This window comes from Labeo rohita, chromosome 4, assembly GCF_022985175.1.
Source record: "Labeo rohita strain BAU-BD-2019 chromosome 4, IGBB_LRoh.1.0, whole genome shotgun sequence".
Lineage (NCBI taxonomy): Eukaryota > Metazoa > Chordata > Actinopteri > Cypriniformes > Cyprinidae > Labeo > Labeo rohita.
The window spans coordinates 31,229,909-31,250,933 of NC_066872.1; the positions used below are offsets into that span (position 1 = coordinate 31,229,909).

Sequence of the window (21,025 nt, forward strand, 5' to 3'; positions counted from 1 at the left end):
AGTGTCATGATTATATAAGGCTCTGAACAAATATCATACCCAAATATCACAAAACTTAATAAAATGATGCACTTCAGACGACTGAAAAAAAAACCAAACATGTTATTACATATAGAAAAAAAGTACATACATATGCAAATACAATTTCATGAATTGCTGATTGGCATACAGGCCCTATCTAGCTAAATCAATTACCATGAAGGTTATAATCATTTAACTTGTCGGTTGACACAACACATAAATATATAGCAGCCTTTTTTATTATCATCACTGTCTGATGGATTGTGTCTTAAAGCATGAGCTGTAATTGTATGAGAGTGTATCTCTGTGTATTTGTGGGCTCTATTATCAGTGCACTAGAGATGCTTTTTCTGCTAATTATGGTAAATTGATGGTAAATCAATCTTTAAAGCAGCTCGTCTTTTCAAAGGTAATTTGCAGTCTTTACTCTGTTAGCAGAATAATAGTGAAACTATATCTAACATTAAATGAATCGTGTCATCGTTACATTTAGAGCAAGCATTGAGTTTTTGTGTTTTTCTTTGTTCTGCCTCTCATTTTGCTCTTTTATCATCTTTTCAGAAGGAATATTTCCATCATTCCATGTAGTTGCCTGAAAGGGTCAACAGCAGAGTTAAATCATGCAACTATAGTAATCATTTCAATAGGCCTTTAAAATGATCATGGAAAAATGTTTATTTAATTATACTTTGTTTTACAGTATACCAATAACATCAAAATATCAGATTAATAAGAGAACAATGAAAAAATACTACAGTGCTAAATAACAGACCTATGGAAGCCCGTTTCTGCCACAGAATAAAAAAAAAATAATAAAAAAAAGGTTATTATGACTTTTTATCTTAAGTCCTGTGTGAATAAATGTGCAATTGCATGTTTTTATTTTGCAGTTCTGACTTTATAACTGTCATGGTAGGTCCAAGGAAGGCAAGGAAGATGAAGGTAATCCACATATATGCTTTTAATTAGAATCCACACGATACATGGAAGGTAAATATTCCAGGTTAAACAAACACAAGTGACACTAAACAATAACCGACAGTAAACTGAACAGAAAGGACACTTAAAATAGGGTAGCTGATGAGGGCAAAACAGGTAATGGGAGTTAACTAATAATGAACTAATGAGAACAGGAACAACCAGATAAGGACAAATAGGAACTGGAAGAAACCAACACAAAGGACTAAACCAATACAGAAAACAGAACCTATTCATACCTTTTTCATACAGTATCTCACAATTCTTCGAAAAAAAAAAAAAGAATTGTGAGTTTGTATCTGCGATTTGAATGGCAATGTTTTTACAGCATATCATAGTAAGTGAGTATAAAGCACCACCTGCTGTCTGGAGAACAACAGAAGATTTCTGAGTAATTTGTAAACGGAACTTTACAGCACAATTTTACTTCTGTTTGTATATATCAGTGGGTATTGCAGTGGCCATTTAACAGAAAAAAACTGGATATTATGTTAAGACAGAAAAATGAATAAGAAAATTTATTGATTAAGATTCTTTTGTGTTTGCGTGTTAAATTTTAAACTTAACAGAGTAGCATTAATTATCAAATCAAAATATGAGATTTTCCTTTGCATAATCTATGCAAGAAAAAAAACATGCTTACAGTGAGCGAATCCACGGCAGTGACAGCTCCTGATTCTCCTTTAATCTTACAGATGATGGCATTGGTCTCAATCCTCTCTAAAACACATTGATACTGCTGATCTCCCTGTAGACCCCTCACATTCACCTCACCTGTGCTCAAATTCAACATATCTGTCTTTTTCTGAAAAACAGAAAGTGTTGCTTGGTTTGGAGGTTGTGAGTTTCACATGATGATGCGCAGAAACCCTGACTGCTCACAATAATAATTTTTATTGAGAGTTTTTAATACCCACAGATGCCACAACATGCAGACTGTACACTGATGTTAAACTCACTGTATCACTAAACTCACCTGAATGTTCACCTGTAGATCTTTTGCCAGCGGTACAGTGGAGAATCCAGTGAATTCTGGATCAGGCTGGTAGAGGAAATAATCCACACAGTCCACAGTGGAGTTCCCAACATTCAACAACAATCTAAACTGACCACTGCCATCATAGGGGGGTGAGTCAAACCACACATCCTGAGAAAGAGAGACATTGAAAATATAACAAATACATGTGACATGTAGAGAGTGAAGCTCTCTGAACAGTCAATGAAATACTGTACATTTAACAATTATATTTGCAAAGTAATTAAACAATCTGCCAAACTAGAATTAATGTGAATATGGGCTGTTTGACTATTGATATCCATATGTCAGATACTGTGACGTAAGCTGCTAGACTGGTTCCTTATGGCATAGCTCATTTTAGCCTAATGCAGGAGTAAAAAGCACACATCTTACCCCTGAACTTGTGCTGTATTGTGTTTTCAGCACTTTATTAGAGGGAAGCACAGTAACTGACTCCACTAATTCCATATTACTGCCCTGAACATGAATTTTCCTTCCACCACTAAAGGGACATTTAAGACAATTTAATCAAATTGCACACTTCAGAATCAAGAAGGGCCCAAATCACTAATATAAAATACTATATGTAAATACATAATAGTCATATATTATTATATACAATACATTATAAAATAATAAATTAAATAAAGATGGTAAGTAAAAAACTGTCAATAAAAAGTCACAACAATGATAGAAAGCAAATGCATGTGTGTGGTGGATAATCAAACAGTGGTCTGAAATTATCTGACCTGCTCCAGGTGACTGTGGGTTGTATTCCAGTGCATCTGGGCTGAGAACTGTAAGTGATGATGCTGTTACCATGACAACGGTCGTCAGGAGTAACAACACACACTTTCACTGTTTCTTTAGTTTCACTGGGAGGAATGTGGAACTTTAAAGTGTCACTGGAGCGATCAAACACTGGAGATCTGACGAGAAACATTCATGTACAGATGTACAGTATCATTGATCTGAATGTACACACATTCATATACCACTAAACACAGCATCAAAAGTATGTTGATATTGGCATCAGAAGGCACCAGAATGTTGACTCTGTTGTGGTGAGTGGCATAAGTGATGTCTTTCTTCTTCTCCTCATATAAATCGAGTGTCATCTGATGTAGTCGATGGTCAGTAAGAACAAACAACTTGCTGTTACCAACTACAAAGTCCTTAATGTCTCCATCAAAGTCATGCACATCACCGCAAATGCAATATTTAAAAAAGTAAAAGTATTCCAAGTGAGTATCTTCCCATCTTATTAACTAAGTAAATGAGCTGATGGATAGGCCTACTTGTGTGTTTGATGACGAGATCTTGTCACAGAGATCAACTGCACTCAGATGCATATAAGGGTGCAGTGGGTGGATGTGAATGAGCGCTGTGAGATGTGGGCGGGGGTCTAACAACAACAGATACATTTTGATTTCTAAAACAAAGACAAGCTTTCCAAACAGTTAATTGAGTGAAAGTTAAAAATGAATATGTATAAATAAAAAAATAATAAAATGAATACAATTAAATTAAAAAAGTATCGCCTAAACGTTTTAAAATTTAACTGTGGGATCACTCTTCATCTTGTGTTCTTAATGTTCTAATGTTCTAAAGTGTATATTAATATTGAGGGATGTTTGTGGTACTGAAACAAGAATGGTTTGCAAACAAAACGTTTTAGTACAGATGCAGTTTCTCAGCCGGTTTATTTTTGCATGATTCTGTATGTACAGAATGAAAATGTGCCAAATAATGGCACTACTAAAATACATTACATTTAAACATTTAGCAGACACTTTTATCCAAAGTGACTTACAAATGAGGACAATGGAAGCCATCAAAATCAACAAAAGAGCAATGCAATGACAAGTCTCAGTTAGCCTAACTCAGTACACGTAGCAAGTTTTTTTTTTAAATGATAAAATAAATAAAAGAAAGCAGATAGAATAGAAAAAGAATAGAGCAAGCTAGTAGAGCTTTTTTTGTTAATTGTATAATAAAAGAAAATAGATAAATAGAAAAAGAATAGATAAACAGGTGAACTTTTCCTTTAATGCACAGCTAAAATGGTGCGTGTGCTCTAGCCTCCATTTTAGGGGTAATTTCTATATATTTCTATATTTTTTTATTACCCATTCATGCTGATGAAATATATGCTGTGATGACTTGCTGTATGTTGTACTGAATGTGTGTATGTTTTGTGAATGTTAATGTACTTGTTCATTTAAGTACAGACTGGACTCTTTCTGTGTAAACTGTGTACAGCATACTGATATCATAATATATCAGATTAAGAAGATAAAATTAGAATTGTGTAGGTTTACGGGGATTACAATCAACTTTCACTATAAAAAAAAAAAAAACTGTATCACAGTAATAAACAGCAGACTTGTTTTCTTTAGGAACTTTGATTTCACTGTATAATTAATAAGACAGTGCACAGCGCCACCTGCTGTGTAGAGAACAACGCCACAGAATCTGATGTCAGTTTTCAGATTTCTGACCAGTCAGAAAGATGAAAGATGAGATAGGAGTAATATTATTCTTCTGATCTTCTATACTTTTTATATGCGTAAACGGGGCATTATATCATAAGTTTACTTACAAATTCTGTATGTTTGTATCTAAATCACAGTGGCCACTGAACAGGAAAAACAGACTGGATATTGTGTTAAATCCAAAAAAATATTTCTAATAATTACTGTAGGAAAACACCTGCTCATCTGTATGACAGTACATAGATATAACAGCTATAGAACTAGCAAATCATGCTTTTTTTCAGATTTTTGCTGTGAGAAACCAGATTTTTTTTTTCTATTGCTCTGGCCAACTTGACTTCATACTTGGCCAGATGGGTTCTGTGGACTGATGCAGAAATATTTGGTATTTTCTTTCAGTCTGAGAACATAAGAATCCCCAATGCTGATCTAAAAAAAAAAAAAAAGTATCTCATAAACTTGACTAAGATTTAGCAGCAATTAATAAAGTCAAACTACAGACTTCTCCGTTCCATAATCTACTGAGATTTAACATTTTAAGTACAATATGTAAAAAAATAAAACAAACTTACAATAAGTGAGTCCACTGCAGTGACAGCAGATTCTCCTTTAATTGTACAGATAATGGCATTGGACTCAATCTTCTCCAATACACACTGATCTCCATGTAGACCCGTCACATTCACCTCACTCATACTCAAATTCAACATATCTGCCTTTTTCTGAGAAAGACAGAAACTGATTAGTGCCATCTGGGTACAACTGCCAGATCAAATTCTTTCATTAATTTCTCTACATCCTTTATTGAAATGCATAAAAAGGGCAGAACTTCAAACAGCAATGTTTTATTCAGTCAGTTTAGTCATTCTTTACCTGAATATTCACCTGTAGATCATTGGCCACTAGAAAGGGAGTAAACTGAAGGAACTTTGGATCAGGCCGGTAGGACAAATAATACCCACAGTCAACAGTGGAGTTCCCAACATTCAACAACAAGCTAAACTGACCACTGCCATCATAGGGGGATGAGTGAAACCACACATCCTGAGAAAGAAAGGTCATGAAAATAGTACTTATAAATTAATGTGACATGTACAAAAAGCTTAATTTTAGCCATAAATACACTGTTTCATTACACATAAATAAACATCTACATCTACATACAGCATTTAACAATTATACAAGCAAATTATAGAGCCAAATGCAAACTTATGCACTATATGTGAATGTAGGCCGTTTAACTGTATTATGATGAAGTGCTTTAAGCTGCTAGACTGGTTCCTGTTTAAGTCAACACTACATTTTAGCTTACAACACAAGTAATAAACACATCTTACCCCTGAGCTTGTGTTGTATTGTGTTTTCAACACTTTATTAAAGGGACGGATAATAACTGACTCCACAAATTCCATATTGCTGCCCAGAACATGAATCTTCCTTCCTCCACTGCTGGAACAGTTATGAAATACAGTTTCATCAAAAGTAGACGTAGGAATCAGGAAAGGAGAAACTCAGTAATTAATGCAATAAAAAATACACATAACACATAAATTTTTATTATTTTAGCTGTTGACCAAAACATATTCAGGTTACAGTAATATAATGGGTTTAAAGTGCACACTCTGAGCTTTAATTTAAGGGTAGTCTCTTCAAAATTGGAGAAAAGGTTAAGGAATTACAGCTCTTTAATATGTACCACCCCCCCTTTTTCAAGGGACCATAAGTAATTGGACAGTTGGCACAAAAGCTGTTTCATGGATAGTTGTGAGCTATTCCTTCATTTTTTTCTACATCAGTTAAGCAGGTAAAAGGTCTGGAGTTTATTTTAAGTGTGCCATTTGTATATGAAAGCTGTTGCTTTAAACCCACATCATGCTGTCCAAAACGCTCTGCATGCAAGTAAAACAGACAATCAGTAGGCTTCAAAAACAAAAGAAATTGATCATAGAGATAGCAGGAACATTAGGAGTAGCCAGATCATCCGTTTGGTACATTCTGAGAAAAAAAGAACACACTGGTGAGCTCAGCAACATAAAAAGACCTGGACGTTCATAGAGGACATCCAGCCAAGTGAAGAACACTTCAGGAGGTAGCTGTGTCACTGTCAAAGTCTACAATCAAGAGAAGACTTCACAAGAGGAAATACAGAGCGTTCACCACAAGGTGCAAACAAGGCCAGATTAGACCTCGTCAAAAAACATTTAAAAAAGCCAGACCACTTCTGGAAAACCATTCTTTGGACAGCTGAAATTAAGAACAACCTGTACCAAAATGATGGGAATAAAAAAGTGTGGAGAAGGCTCGGAACAGCTCATGATCCAAAGCATACAACATCATCTGTGAAACATAGTGGAGCAGCGTGATGGCATGAGCATGCATAGCTTCCAGTGGCACTGGGTTACTGGTGTTTATTGATGATGTGACAGAAGACAGAAGTAGCTGGATGAATTCTGAAGTGTACAGGGATATACCGTCTGCCCAAATGGAGCAAAGTTGATTGGGCAGCGCTTCGTAGTACAAATGGACGATGACCCAAAATATACAGCAACAGCAACCCAGGAGTTTTTGAAGGTAAAAAAGTGGAATATTCTGTAATGCCCACATCAGTCTTTTGATTTCAACTTGATTGAGCATGCATTTCACTTACTGAAGACAAAACTAAAGGGAGAAAGACCCACAAGCAAACAACAACTGAAGTCAGCTGCAGTAAAGGCCTGGCAAAGCATCACTGAATCGCTGGTGATGTCTATGAGTTCCTTAAGGCAGTCATTTTCTGCAAAAGTTTCTCAACAATTGTCCTACTTGTCTAACTACTTGTCCAATTACTTTTGGGCCCCTGAAAATGGGGGGTCTGTGTATAAAAACGGTTGTTATTCCTTAGCTTTGTACGTTATATTTCTGTTCAACCCCTTAAATTAAAGCTTAAAGTCTGCACTTCAATTTCATCTTGATTGTTTCATATGAAATCTATTCTAGTGGCATACAGAGCTGAAATTATGAAAATTGTGTCAGTGTCCAAATATATATGGACCCGACTGTATATACTATACATAATATTAATACACATGGGTGGAAGCTGATCTGACAGGGGTCTAAAATGATCTGACCTGCTCCAGGTGACGTTGGGCTATATTCCAGTGCATCTGGGCTGAGAACTGTAAGTGATGATGCTGTTACCATGACAACGGTCGTCAGGAGTAACAACACACACTTTCACTGTTCCTTTAGTTGCACTAGGAGGAATGTGGAACCTTAAAGTGTCGCTGGAGCGATCAAACACTGGACATCTGGAGGGAAACATTTACGTACAGATATACAGCATTATTTATCTGAATCTACACACATTCATATATACCACTAGACAAACACACAGTCTCACTCTTTAGGAATGTGGCCCAGTTCCCTTTGAAGACGGATTTTAGTAACAGATTCCAGGTTCCTTCCTCTTACTAAAACATTGTTTCTGCCATGGAAAGAAACATTGGTGGGCTCCAGAGAGAGAATCTTTGGCTCCTACAAGACATACACACAAAAACGATATAACACAGCATACAGAAAGATACAGAATACCTAATCCTTCTAAAATCTGTACATCAAATATACCACAAATATTCAATAGAGAAGTCCTGATACTTAAAAACAAACATGCCAGTAAAATTCATTGTTGATTATTTTAACTTTATTTATGGGGTATAGAAGCCTAAAGATATTCATAATGGTTTAAACTAATTATGTGAAACTGAAACATTTTGCTGAGGAGCATGAGATGCAGTAAACTATACTTTTTAAGGACATTTAATGACCTTTAAAACGAAATCCTCACTACATAAACATGATATGACACAAACTCTGTAGTCTGTCTCAGAGAGTAGATGTTCACATGCATCATACAAATAATTATAATGAGCAATCAGTTTCAAAACGAGGGAAGAAAACAACAACAAGATAACTAATACTGCAAGAACAGTAATTGCGAGTGTCACATTGTCTCACCTGGATGTCTAACTGCTGTCCAAGTCCACATGTCCAATCACATTGCCAGAGGGATGAGGACCAGTGACACCCAGCTGAGATACACTGAACACGCCTGCTTTTTTTCCATGTTACACACATTCAGCATACATCAGAAATGTGTTATCACTTCTACATTATGGTCAGTATAAATCAAGGATTCAATTGTTTGAAACTTATAGACTGCAGTTTCTTACTGTGTAGAAGAAATACTTGGTGAATTTTCTGTGATACTGGAGCAGTTCCTCAATGTCAGTGTCTCTTCGATCTTCTGATCCTCAATAGTAACTGCAGCAGAGACTGTTAAACCTGAACAGGGTAGAAAAAGTACAAAATAGTTCTTACATGACTCTCTGGATACATCATCATCATCATCAGTCGGCTGCAAATATTATGGGTTTGCAGGCGTCAACAAGCTTGCACCATTCCGTTCTGTCTCTTGCTGCAGTTCTCATTTCATCGACTGTTGGCGGTGCCTCACTGTTGATCAGCGTGCCTATGTACTGCGGGTAGAGAAGTTTTGGCCTACCACGCTTTCTACATCCATGTCTTTCAATCGGTTGATAAAGAATGTACTTGTTAATCAGCTCGTGCTCTTGTTTGCGCAGACAATGACCGACGTATCTTAACTGCCTCCGCTGTATCTGGAGGTCCAGAGGGTCAATTCCAATCTTCTGATAGATTCCTACGTTTGAGACTCTGTCCAATCGTTTGATGTTGAGCATTACTCTGTAGCAGTTAGTGGCAAAACTGTTGAGGCATTGCTTGAGCTTTTCTGTTAATATCCAGCTTTCGCAGCCATACAGAAGTATAGATAGACAAGCTGCTTGGAAAATGTTTGTTTTGAGACGAATTGGAAGGGTGTTTGAGCGAAATATGTCCTTCATTTTCCAGAAGGCTGCCCATGCTAGGGCTTTTCTTACACTGATGTCGGTTTCGCTCGATTTAACCATTGATCCCAAATACTTAAAGTTGTTAACCCACTCAATCTTTTGATTTCCTAGCTCCAAGTTCTTGCTTTTATCTTGGTTGGTGAATGCTTCGGTTTTCTTTACGTTCACCACGAGTCCGACTTGCTCGGCTTGTTTGGCAATTTCATTGAGTTGGGATTGAGCTCTTTCTAGATTGCCTTCTAAAAGTGCCAGATCATCGGCAAAATCAAGGTCGAAGATTGCTGTTACTGGTTGTCGTCGACATTGCCTTGGTTGAGTGACAAAGCCGTTTTCTCCCTCGTTGATGCCGTGAATTGTCGCATGATTGAGTTCTGCGTTCTTAAGGACATAATCGATGACAATGATGAAGAGAAAAGGTGCTAGAGTGTCGCCTTGAAGGACTCCAGTTGTTATTTCAAATTCCTCTGTGAGTCCTCCTTCGACTAAGACTGCGCTTTTAGAGTTGTTGTATATGGTCTTGATTGCTCTGACCAACTTATCTGGGATTCCATAATGACGTAGGATCTCAAACATTTTCCCTCTATCAATTGAGTCGAATGCCTTCTTAAAATCTACAAAGGTGATATAGAGTGGCAGATTTTTGTCGTCGGCACTTTCAATGAGTCTGCGTATGATGTGTACTTGCTCAGTGCAACTTCTCCCTCGTCGAAAGCCAGCCTGATTGGGTCTTAAAGTCTTGTCTATGGGCTCTCGTATTCTATTGAAGAGGATTTTGTTGTACACTTTCGTTGCCATAGACGTAAGACTGATTCCTCTGTAGTTTGTCATTAGAGTGAGATCACCTTTCTTAGCAAGAGGAACTATGATATTCGTTGTCAGTTGTCTTGGCGCGGTTTCTTGATTGTACACCTCATTGCAGATTTGATGAAGGATTTCAATTATTGCCGGTCCACCGTATTTGAGCGCTTCAGGTGTTATTGAATAGTCACAGCCTGGTGCTTTGCCGTTTTTCAGCTCTTGAACAGCATCATATGTCTCTTGATATGTAATGGGACCTACATTTATGTCCAGGTCTTCTAACGCTGGTTGTATTGTACCAGTTTCTATTGAACTGGAGACGTTGTTAAGCAATTTGCAGAAATGATTTTTCCATTCCTCACGCAGGTCATTTTTGTTATTTATTCGACCTCCGTCTGCTCTTTTCATCTTATGCTGTTGTTTAGACATGTTTTTACCGCCAAGTTCATTGACAATCTCCCATGTAGTTCTTAGTCGACCAGAGGCTGCTGCTGATTTGAGCTGTTTTAGCTTGCCTTCTAGATGTTCCATTTGGTCATTTACATAGGATGATTCAAGCTGTTTGTTAAGCTCTTGCCAGACTTGTTTATCTCTCGGATTACAACTGCTTTTAAAAGTTATCTTTGCTTGATTTCTCTGCATAAGAAGGTCTGTTGTTGACTTGGAAACCCAATGCTTTGTTTTTGGTTTCTTGAGCTTGCCGAGCAGCTCGTTAGCTGTTTCTTCAACTGACCTCTCAAAGCTGTTGTATTTTGCTTGCAAACCACTGTCTCCACATTCTTCTTGGAGCGCAAGGAAACGATTCCTCACGGCTACGTTGAACTGAGCCTGAAGTTGTTCACTCGCTTTGAGCTTTGCCCAGTCGAATTTCGTTCTGGTACATTTGTTTTGTTGCTCCACTCGTAACTTGATCTTGATTCGGGCGCTGACAATTCTGTGGTCTGACCCACACTCGACCGTGTTGTAGGCTCTTATATTTTCTACCGACATGATCCACTTTCCGTTGATAAGGATGTGATCAAGCTGAGCCCTATTTCCGTCATCTTTGTCCCTATTGCTTGGATGTTGCCAGGTCCAAGTTCTTGACTTCGGATGCGGAAATCTTGCTTGCACTGGTCTCATGTTGGCCATTTCACAAAAGTCAACTAGCCTCTTACCGTTCTCATTGCTTTCTTCGTGGAAGACATGAGGCCCGATCGTTTTGGGATTGGACAAATGGTTGTCTTTGCCAATACGAGCATTGAAATCCCCCAGAATGATGAGGACGTTGTGAATGGGGATGTCTTTGGTACACTTTTGAAGATCTTCGTAGAACTTGTCTTTCTCTGAGTCGCTTTTATCCTCAGTTGGTGCATAGGCTATAATCAATGTTGTGACTGGGTTGCCTGCAAAATGCGCCACCATTATTCGCTCAGAGATCTTCTCTGTTGATATGAGACTCTTTGACAGTCTACTGTTCATTAAGATTCCGACTCCACCCTGACCTTTTGGAGTTGCAGAACAAAAGTCAAACCGCCAGATGTTTCTCTCGTCGAGTATTTCAAGATAGATGTCAACTTGTTGATTTGTTTGCCACCGATGTTCTTGTATGGCGACGATTTCAATTCCTTGTTCGATACAACCATGGATTAGCTGGTGAAGTTTGCCAGGATTCCTAAGTGTTCGAACGTTATATGTTGATATGATTGTGGCCAATTTCTTTGAAAATGGGGCCTTGATGTTTAGATCTACCTGATGTAGTTGTTGTTGGTTTTGTTTTCGACTGACCGCCGCGTCATCGAGGGCATTCGAACGCCCCGTCATAAGCTGGAATCCTTGGCGAGACCCATTGCCGCAATCAAAAGAAAACAAGTTTTTATTGCCCGGAATGGGTGCTTCATTTGTTGATTTCGAAATCCTTTATTGTTTTTACATGGACCCGGGTGATTAGCCCTGGGTCCACAACCTGGTGCAAGGAATAACTGGCTGTACCGGTTGCACTCCGACGGTAGCGACAAGATGTTAATGTCGGCCAGACATGAAATTTTGTGACTACAGTGCAGCTGTGCACATCCTGACTGTAACTACACGTATTACTACACGTCATTTCCTCTCACTCTCATCAAACTTAACCAACTCAACAGCAGTCCAAAAGAACCTACAGGACTTTTTCTCTCATAGCTATGGAATATCGCCTTAAGAATCAATCAGGTGCCACCTAAAAATAAATTAAAAACAAAATTAAATATATTTTGCAGTCAATTAGTAAGTCAATTCAAAAGTCAAAAGTAAAAAAAAAAACACAGGCAAACTCTGGATACAATTGGTTATTATATTATACTTTTTGAGGTCTGAGGCTTTTTTTGAATTCTTTTTTGCGTTGTATTTGTGATACTGTGCATCTTACATATATTTGTATTTACTTCAGCTTGTGGAAGTAGTTGCATAAATTTCGATTCTACATATGGTATTTTCTTGTAAAGTTCTAGCAACCACAGCTGCTGTGTTTTTTTTTTTACTTTTGACTTTTGAATTGACTTACTAATTGACTGCAAAATATATTTAATTTTGTTTTTAATTTATTTTTAGGTGGCACCTGATTGATTCTTAAGGCGATATTCCATAGCTATGAGAGAAAAAAGTCCTGTAGGTTCTTTTGGACTGCTGTTGAGTTGGTTAAGTTTGATGAGAGTGAGAGGAAATGACGTGTAGTAATACGTGTAGTTACAGTCAGGATGTGCACAGCTGCACTGTAGTCACAAAATTTCAACAGCACTTAACTTACAGATTAAATTACTGTAATTACACTTAAATTACAGATGCGCACATAATGAATCAGTGTTATAAATGTTCCTGAATGTGTGTAACATTAACAGATAACAAGCAAAAACCACCAAGTACAAAATTCATTGTACTGACATAGAACCAACCTCCAGTGTATAGTAGCAGGTCAGAAGAACTACAGGAGCAGTTTGGGAAAACTGCAGGTGAATCAGACCCCTCACACAGGTTCATGTTTCCTGTGGTGAAGGTGCATGAGAAAGCAGGATTTCCTTTGCTCTCCAGACTCAAGGAAAGATATAGAGTAATCTGTGTAGAAGAGAAGGCAATGGTTGGCATTAAGAGTCTTCTAAATGATAATTAGACATTGATGTCTACCTTTCTAGAAGAATTCTCTTCCATCTGAAAAGAAAACAGCTGTGTCTGAAGAGAGTTTTTTGGGATGGACACCCATGGCGTATTTGAGCATTCTTCTTGAGTAGAACATCTAGATAAAAACAGCATTAAACAATGTATCACTACAGAACTGTTTGCACACTGTTCATCATGTCCATATGATAAGAGGTTAACATATTGTTCTGCACTGATGATTAGGCATATTTGGCATAGATGCAGCCTGAAACAGACATCATGTGTGAAAATCACGTTATAAAGGCAGGCTGACCTGTGTGAGTTCACACACCAGCCACAGAGAGGATCCAGAGCAGCTGTACAGTCTTTCAGAGTGCTGTATTTAGCACACTGAACCACAGACACTCTTCTTAACTACATCAAAAACATAAGCAAAAATAGTCAGTCAACAAAATGACTTTTTGACAGATTTGATCAGAAATAACACTTTTTAATTGTTAAATTGTTTGCAACATTGAGTTACACTTTTTGTTGTAAACCTCACCTGTTTCCTCAGAGCGATGTAGATATGTTTGAAATCTACTGGATCAAAGTGCATTTTGGGAAACACTGCTCGTTCATCATCAGATTTGAACAGCACTATTGGACAACCTGCTGTGAATTTCTCATCCAACACAAGCTAAAAATAACAACAACATCATGATCCACATTTGGATGAATTAATGAAACTACTGTCTTCAGTAGAGCTGAATCAGTTTTTTTTTCCATAACTGATGAATTATGCAGCATCTGTTACTGAACTGAATCAACATTAAACTGCTGAAATACAACATTCAAGCTGAATAACAACACCGCTGTCTTTAGTAGAGCTGCTTATCAGTGAACTGAATTTGTTTCATAATGGATGAACTTTACACAGCTGAACTGAATCAACACTGAACTGACTGCAGCTGAATAATGACACTATTGTCTTTCCACAGCAGCTTTAGGTAACGCTTTAGATTACAACCCGCAAAGAACTACGTAAGTTAACTGAATTTACGGTGTATGTTTCTGTAATTATAGTGTACCTATAAAGAACGTACATGTAGGTATAAGGGAACAAAATGTTATATTTGGGTAATAAAGGGATAACAAACCAGATATTCAACCTGCAAAGAACTACATAAGTATACTGAATTTACGGTGTATGTTTCTGTAATTATAGTGTACCTATTAAAGAACGTACATGTAGGTATAAGGGACCAATATGTTACGTTTTGGTAATAGAGAGTAACAACCAGATATACAACCTGCAAAGAACTGCGTAAGTAAACTAAAGTTACGGTCAATGTTTCGTATTTATATTGTACCTACGTGTAAGTATAAGGGAACAATAGGTTACGTTTGGGTAATAAGGGGGTAGCAAACAGCTATGCAAATAATTTATAATGGATTAATTTAAAAAAAACTTAACAGGTACCTGTTCTATTAAATCGTAAGTTTGGTGTATCTATACGTAAGCTTTTTAAAATTACTGGGAAATTGTACTCTTGTTCCATGTAGTTACAGGGTAATTGTGCCCTCTGCGGGCTGTAAATTAAAGTGGCGATTGTTCCCCTCTTGTTCAACGAAGTTACAGGGTTGGTACATATAACAACGCGACGTAAAATGTGGTTCTACAAAATGTACATTTATTTACATTTTTACAAACATTAAATGTACAATACTGACATATTTACATCATCTAAACATTTAACGTTTACTTAATATGAAATTATAACATTTCATTCTGTTCTGTGTGATTTCTGTTGCCAGCTCGTTTCCAAGAATAGGTCTACATAATGTTATCATGACTACACGTTAAACCCTTAAAATAAATAATATTTCTGCAATCGTTTAATCATTCATGTAATATTAACTTCGTTTGCCGTGGTGGAACACAAAGGCGTTTTCTCTAACATGCTGTGACTAACAATAGAACCATAAAATACACCGAACACGCATCATAATTACAAATTAAACCATTTTATTTGTGTGCTGTAACCCAGATCTTGAGAATCCATACAGCAGAGGACCAGAACCAAATTCAAGGCTTTGTCCGGCGATCTTCATCTCCATCTCTAGCAGCGAGTCCAGCAGCAACAGCCATAAACCCGTGCTAAAGTGCATTTGCGACAGGAAAATCGGACGTTCATTGGCTCTCGCCTGCATTCGTCACAGATTACGACATGCCGTGTTTCTGGTGAGATGTGTTGGAATGACGCGCGGGCGCCTTCGAGGAGTGGATAAGGACAATAATCTGGATAATATTTTCAGTGATTAACAGTTTAAATTCTGCTCTCATCCTACTGCACCTCAAACCTACTGTATTCCGCCAGAGAGGACTGCGGCTGCAAACGCATCGTTATTTGGATTACTTTTTGTATGGCTGTTGACATTTTTGCAATAAATAAATGATTGTGATTGCACTTTCCTGTTTTTTATATTTTTATTACTGTTCAGTCATAGTTAACGTTAGGTTTAGAGGTAGAAGTGGGATTAGCGACTATAAAAAATATTTTTAGATATATTTTCAGATTGTGTGTTTATGTATTGTACCTACCCTGTAACTTCGTTGAACAAGAGGGGAACAATCGCCACTTTAATTTACAACCCGCAGAGGGCACAATTACCCTGTAACTACATGGAACAAGAGTATAATTTCCCAGTAATTTTAAAAAGCTTACGTATAGATACACCAAACTTACGATTTAATAGAACAGGTACCTGTTAAGTTTTTTTTAAATTAATCCATTATAAATTATTTGTATATCTGTTTTCTACCCCGTTATTACCCAAACGTAACATATTGCTCCCTTATACTTACACGTAGGTACAATATAAATACGAAACATACAGTGTAACTTCCGTTTACTTGCGCAGTTCTTTGCAGGTTGTATATCTGGTTGTTACCCCCGAATTACCAAAACGTAACATAGCCTATTGTTCTCTTATACCTACACATACGTACTAATAGGTACACTATAATTACAGAAACGTACACCGTAAATTCAGTATACTTATGTAGTTCTTTGCAGGTTGAATATCTGGTTTGTTATCCCCTTATTACCCAAATATAACATATTGGTCCCTTATACCTACATGTACGTTCTTTATAGGTACACTATAATTACAGAAACATACACCGTAAATTCAGTTTACTTACGTAGTTCTTTGCGGGTTGTAATCTAAAGCGTTACCCAGCTTTATAGCAGAATTTGAATTTGCCTAACTGTTACCTAACTGATTAATTTTACAAAGAAACCACTTGTTATGTTTGCAGTAGTTATTAATATTATGACCATGTTATACTATCGTGCACACATCCACAGGCTGGTATGCAAGGCACACCAGATCATAAGTTATGAGGCAGACCTTTATGAGTTGGCCATCACTGGTGCCTATGAACAGCACAATCCAGGATTCGCTCCTCATTGCTGCCACTGCTGACATTGAGATGTACTTAAATACCACAGAGAGCGGCTGAAGTTCACTACCACTCTGAAACACAAACAAAAACTATATGACTTTAGCAATGAGCTACAATTACGTTTTACCATGCAATGTTATCCTTGTCTCAGTAAGGTGAAACAGTTATTGAGCATAAGAATGCAATTTCCAACCTCAGAACCACATGGCTTTTCACCAATAGTGCAAAACCCGTTCACTCGGCCTTGAACGTTACTGATGTCGTACAGAGCCAGTGCGCTGTTCTCCGGATCCTGCTGATTCTGTGCACTGAACACACCTGCCCAAATAACGCCGTTCACTGAGGGAATAACAGTGGAGGCGACGAGCACTGGACGAACTTTATCACTGCAGCATCGTATTGTTGCAGCCTGTAAAGTTTTGATAATCTCTCTCTTTTTCTCTTTAGAGCTGTTCAGCCACAGGACGATCACTTTCCTTTCGTAGTCGGTATTTGCATTGAGGAAAAAGTAGGATTGTGAGGGCGAAACTCTCTGGAATCCGTCAACAAACTCCACATCTCTCACTGTGCTCCGAATGATGGCATCTGTTCCTTCCGCTATTCTTGAGAAAATCCCGCCTGGTTGAGACTCTAAAGTGCTCCACACGCTAACAGCAGAAAACAGAGAATGTTGAGGTTTTGCATCGTCGTCCTTTTTCCCAACCAAAAGGTATCTACCTGCCACGAAGGCAACATATTTCTCATCTTGTCGCGGTCCTACCAATATATTGCTTTCATAATGAATGCTGTTTGTAATGTCATTTATATCAAGAACTTCACAATATCCATCTTCAAAAGTCCCACATGTTATCAGAGTGCGGTTGGCATCAAAAGGAACCAGTATGTTGACTCTATTGTGGTGAGGAGCATTAGTGATGTCTTTCCTCTTCTCCTCATATAGATCGAGTCTCATCTGATGTAGTCGATGGTCAGTAAGAACAAACAACTTGCTGTTACCAACTACAAAGTCCTTAATGTCTCCATCGAAGTTGTGCTCATAATCGCAAATGCAGTATTTCATAAGTACAAGTATTCCAAGTAAGTATCTTTTCATCTTATTACATATCTGAATGAGCAGTTGGATTGGCAAACCATTGTATTTGACGAGATCTTGTCAAGTTAAGTTTACTCTTGTCTCAGATGCACGTTAAGAAAATGAAAGCGAACGCAGCTCATGAGATGAGGGCGGGAGTCTAAAACCTCGAAATTGTAGCCTACTATTTAAAACGCTTATTAAAAAGTCAAAATATCCCAAACGTCACTTGAGCTTCAGATAAAAAAAGTTTATTTGTAGACATATACCGTATGTATTATCATATTCGTATTGTTTATTATTCTGACACAAATATCACAAAACTACTTTTGTTTTTATCTCTCTCTCTTTGTTGGAGTGTCTCAGATATGAGCTGTATTTGTGACAGTGTATCTCTGTGAATTTGTGGGCTCTATTGTCAGTGCACTAGTGATGCTTTACAGCCAGAATACTTAAGATTGAAATCTTTGAAGCACTTCTTCTTTTCAATTAAGGTAATTTGCCACTTGTTTAGCAGAGACAAATGATATGCCATAGTTAGATTATTGAGTTTTGTAAACCACATACTGCATTTTGTGTTCTTTTATAAGTGTAGATTAATTTTTTCATGTATTATTTATTTATTTTTGTGGTACTGAAAAGGTTGCAAACAGCAATTTTTAGATGGCATTTCTCAGCTGGATGATTTTTGCATGTTTCTGTATGTACATAATGAAAATGTATCAAAATATTGGCACTAATACTGCAACTCTATGCACAGCAACCACTATGAATACTGGTAACGTGGCTGCTTTGCAATGCAGGAAATACCATATTGTACAGCAAAAAAAGTGGTAAGATGAAAGTTAGGGCTCTTCAAGTTTACAAGGCATTATATGTGACAGATATCACATCCTGATATGTACAATAAATGTAACTAAGTTCAAGTACTTTTAGAGACACTTAAAAGGGGTAGTTCACCTAAAATTAAAAATACTGTCAACCCTCAAGTTATTCCAAACCTGCATGATGACAGAATTTTCATTTTTGGGTAAACTATTCCTTGCAGCTAAATTGGCCCTTGGGCTCTAGCCTCCATATTAGGTCTAATTTCAACTGATGTAGTAGTTTATTACCCATTCATGCCAGTAACATTTAATATTAAAAAATGATGAAACATTCTGTCTGACCTTCTACAAAGACGCTATTAGAGGCTGCATAATGGAGATATACATACACAATTGTTACACACACACCTCACATACATGTTTATGGTATCGTCTAAGTATGTTTTGTTTTATGTACTGTTTTAAAAATTAATTTACAAAAGCAAACTGATATCTGTCACAATACGCTGTAGGAAGGATGCAGGTGACGCAAAGTAACGTAAACACAGTCTTTAATCAGAAAATAATAGTGGTAAAGTAGACCCGACAAGGGGAAAAAAAACCCACAGACAGAACCTTAAATACACAGGCTAATGGGCGAGGACACAGGTGCACAGAATAACTAACCAGACAACGAGAACAGAAACATGACCATATAAGGATACACACAACAAACCTTAACATATTGGCTGCGCTGTAGAAATAACAGAAGATGGGATGTGCTGGAACTTGGGAGGAGGTTTGGGTGGAGGACGACGAATGGAGTTCAGGGTGGAGACGACGAATGAAGGAGCCAAGGAGGAAAAAGGGGAACCAGGACATTCTAGACAGAGGGAGAAGCCACAAAAATGGAGAGAGGAGCCATGGAGGAGAAAGGGCTGACGACTCCAGGGGGCTGACCAATGGTGGGGGAGCATGTGGCGGAGGAGCCCGAGGTGGAGAAGGAGAGCCAATGTGCCAGGGTGATGAGGAGGATCCAGAGGGCCAAGGTGGAACAAATGGCTCTGGCAACTGAGGTGGAGCCGGAGAGATGGAAGAGCCTGACAGAGCCAAAAGGACGAGGGAGCAGAGTCGTAGGATGATCAACAACAGATCAAGGCAGAGCCGGGAGGATGAGGGAGCCTGGTGGAGCCAGTGGACTGCCGAGCCATGGCGAAGAGGAGGGAGCTAGGAGCTATGGTGGAGTCGCTGGGTCGACGGGCCAAGGCAGAGTCCTGTACTCTGAGGCTAGAGGCGGAGACAGGGGATCCTTTAACTGTAATGCTGAGGGAGACTGGTAGACCCGTGGTGCACAGATGAAGGGCTGAGGGTGAGCAGAGGGGCAGCCAGAGGAGAAGGCCGGAGCGGGTGGGAGGGTGGGCATTTGTAAGCCTCCGGGCTCTCGGGGTTGATCCTGCCAGTACTCAGGAATAAGAGCCTCCTCTGAGATGAGCTCTGGCATGGGAGCCCTCTTAGGGCCGAGCTCAGGAATGACAGTCACAGAAGGCTCCGATGAAGGTGAGAGGAGAGGGGGCAGGTCGGCATAGATGTCCATATTGAATATCCCCTCAGCCTCTAACAGTCTCCGATCCATAACCAGCTCACCCTCAGCCATGTTGCAGTGGGCGGAGCTCCTCTCCACGATCTCGGCTTTCTCCCTCGTGGTGGGCATTGTAGCCGGCTAACACACCTGTACTGATGTCATTTGCACCTCTGACAGGGGCAGAAACACAACAAAACAGATCCAGAACCCTGACAATATCATTACAGCAGGCTTGTCCTCTGTAGAAACTTTGATTTCACTGTTTATTCAGTGTATAATTAATAAGTCAGTGCATTTCTAACAGCTAAATGGGGTTTTAGGCACTCTGCTTCACTTTAATAAATTTACTGTAAGCCATGGCTTCTTGGGGCTTACTGTTTTATTAACATTCTGTGCAATTTGAAAACGGATTCTTTTGAATGTAGTGCATGAGTTTGCTAATAGGTTTGCTCGGTAGCTCACGCCACACGGCGTTGCGCTTGAGTGATGAAGAGCTTTGGTATGAACCCTGTGAAACTACGGTTCAACAAAACAGCTCAAATCTGCATATGGTAGTTTAAATAGCATGGCTGCATTAACAAACACTTTTGCATTTGTTAACACTATCGGGTAGGTTTAGGATTGGGTTTGGTGTAGGAGATATTTCCAACATGATTAACCTACGATTAGTGGCACTCCCTGAATATTTGAATTCTGAACAGCCGCAGTTATTGAGTATTGAACATGTGCTTTAGCAACACTCTTACTGGACATTTTACTTTGAGACTGCTGCAAAACGTGCAGTAAGGT

General features: G+C 38.4%; 1 pseudogene; it reads right to left on the bottom strand.

The window, feature by feature from the left end:
• Window positions 1-4,802: 4,802 nt before the first annotated feature.
• Window positions 4,803-17,869, bottom strand: LOC127164007 (plexin-C1-like; annotated as a pseudogene).
• Window positions 17,870-21,025: the final 3,156 nt, after the last annotated feature.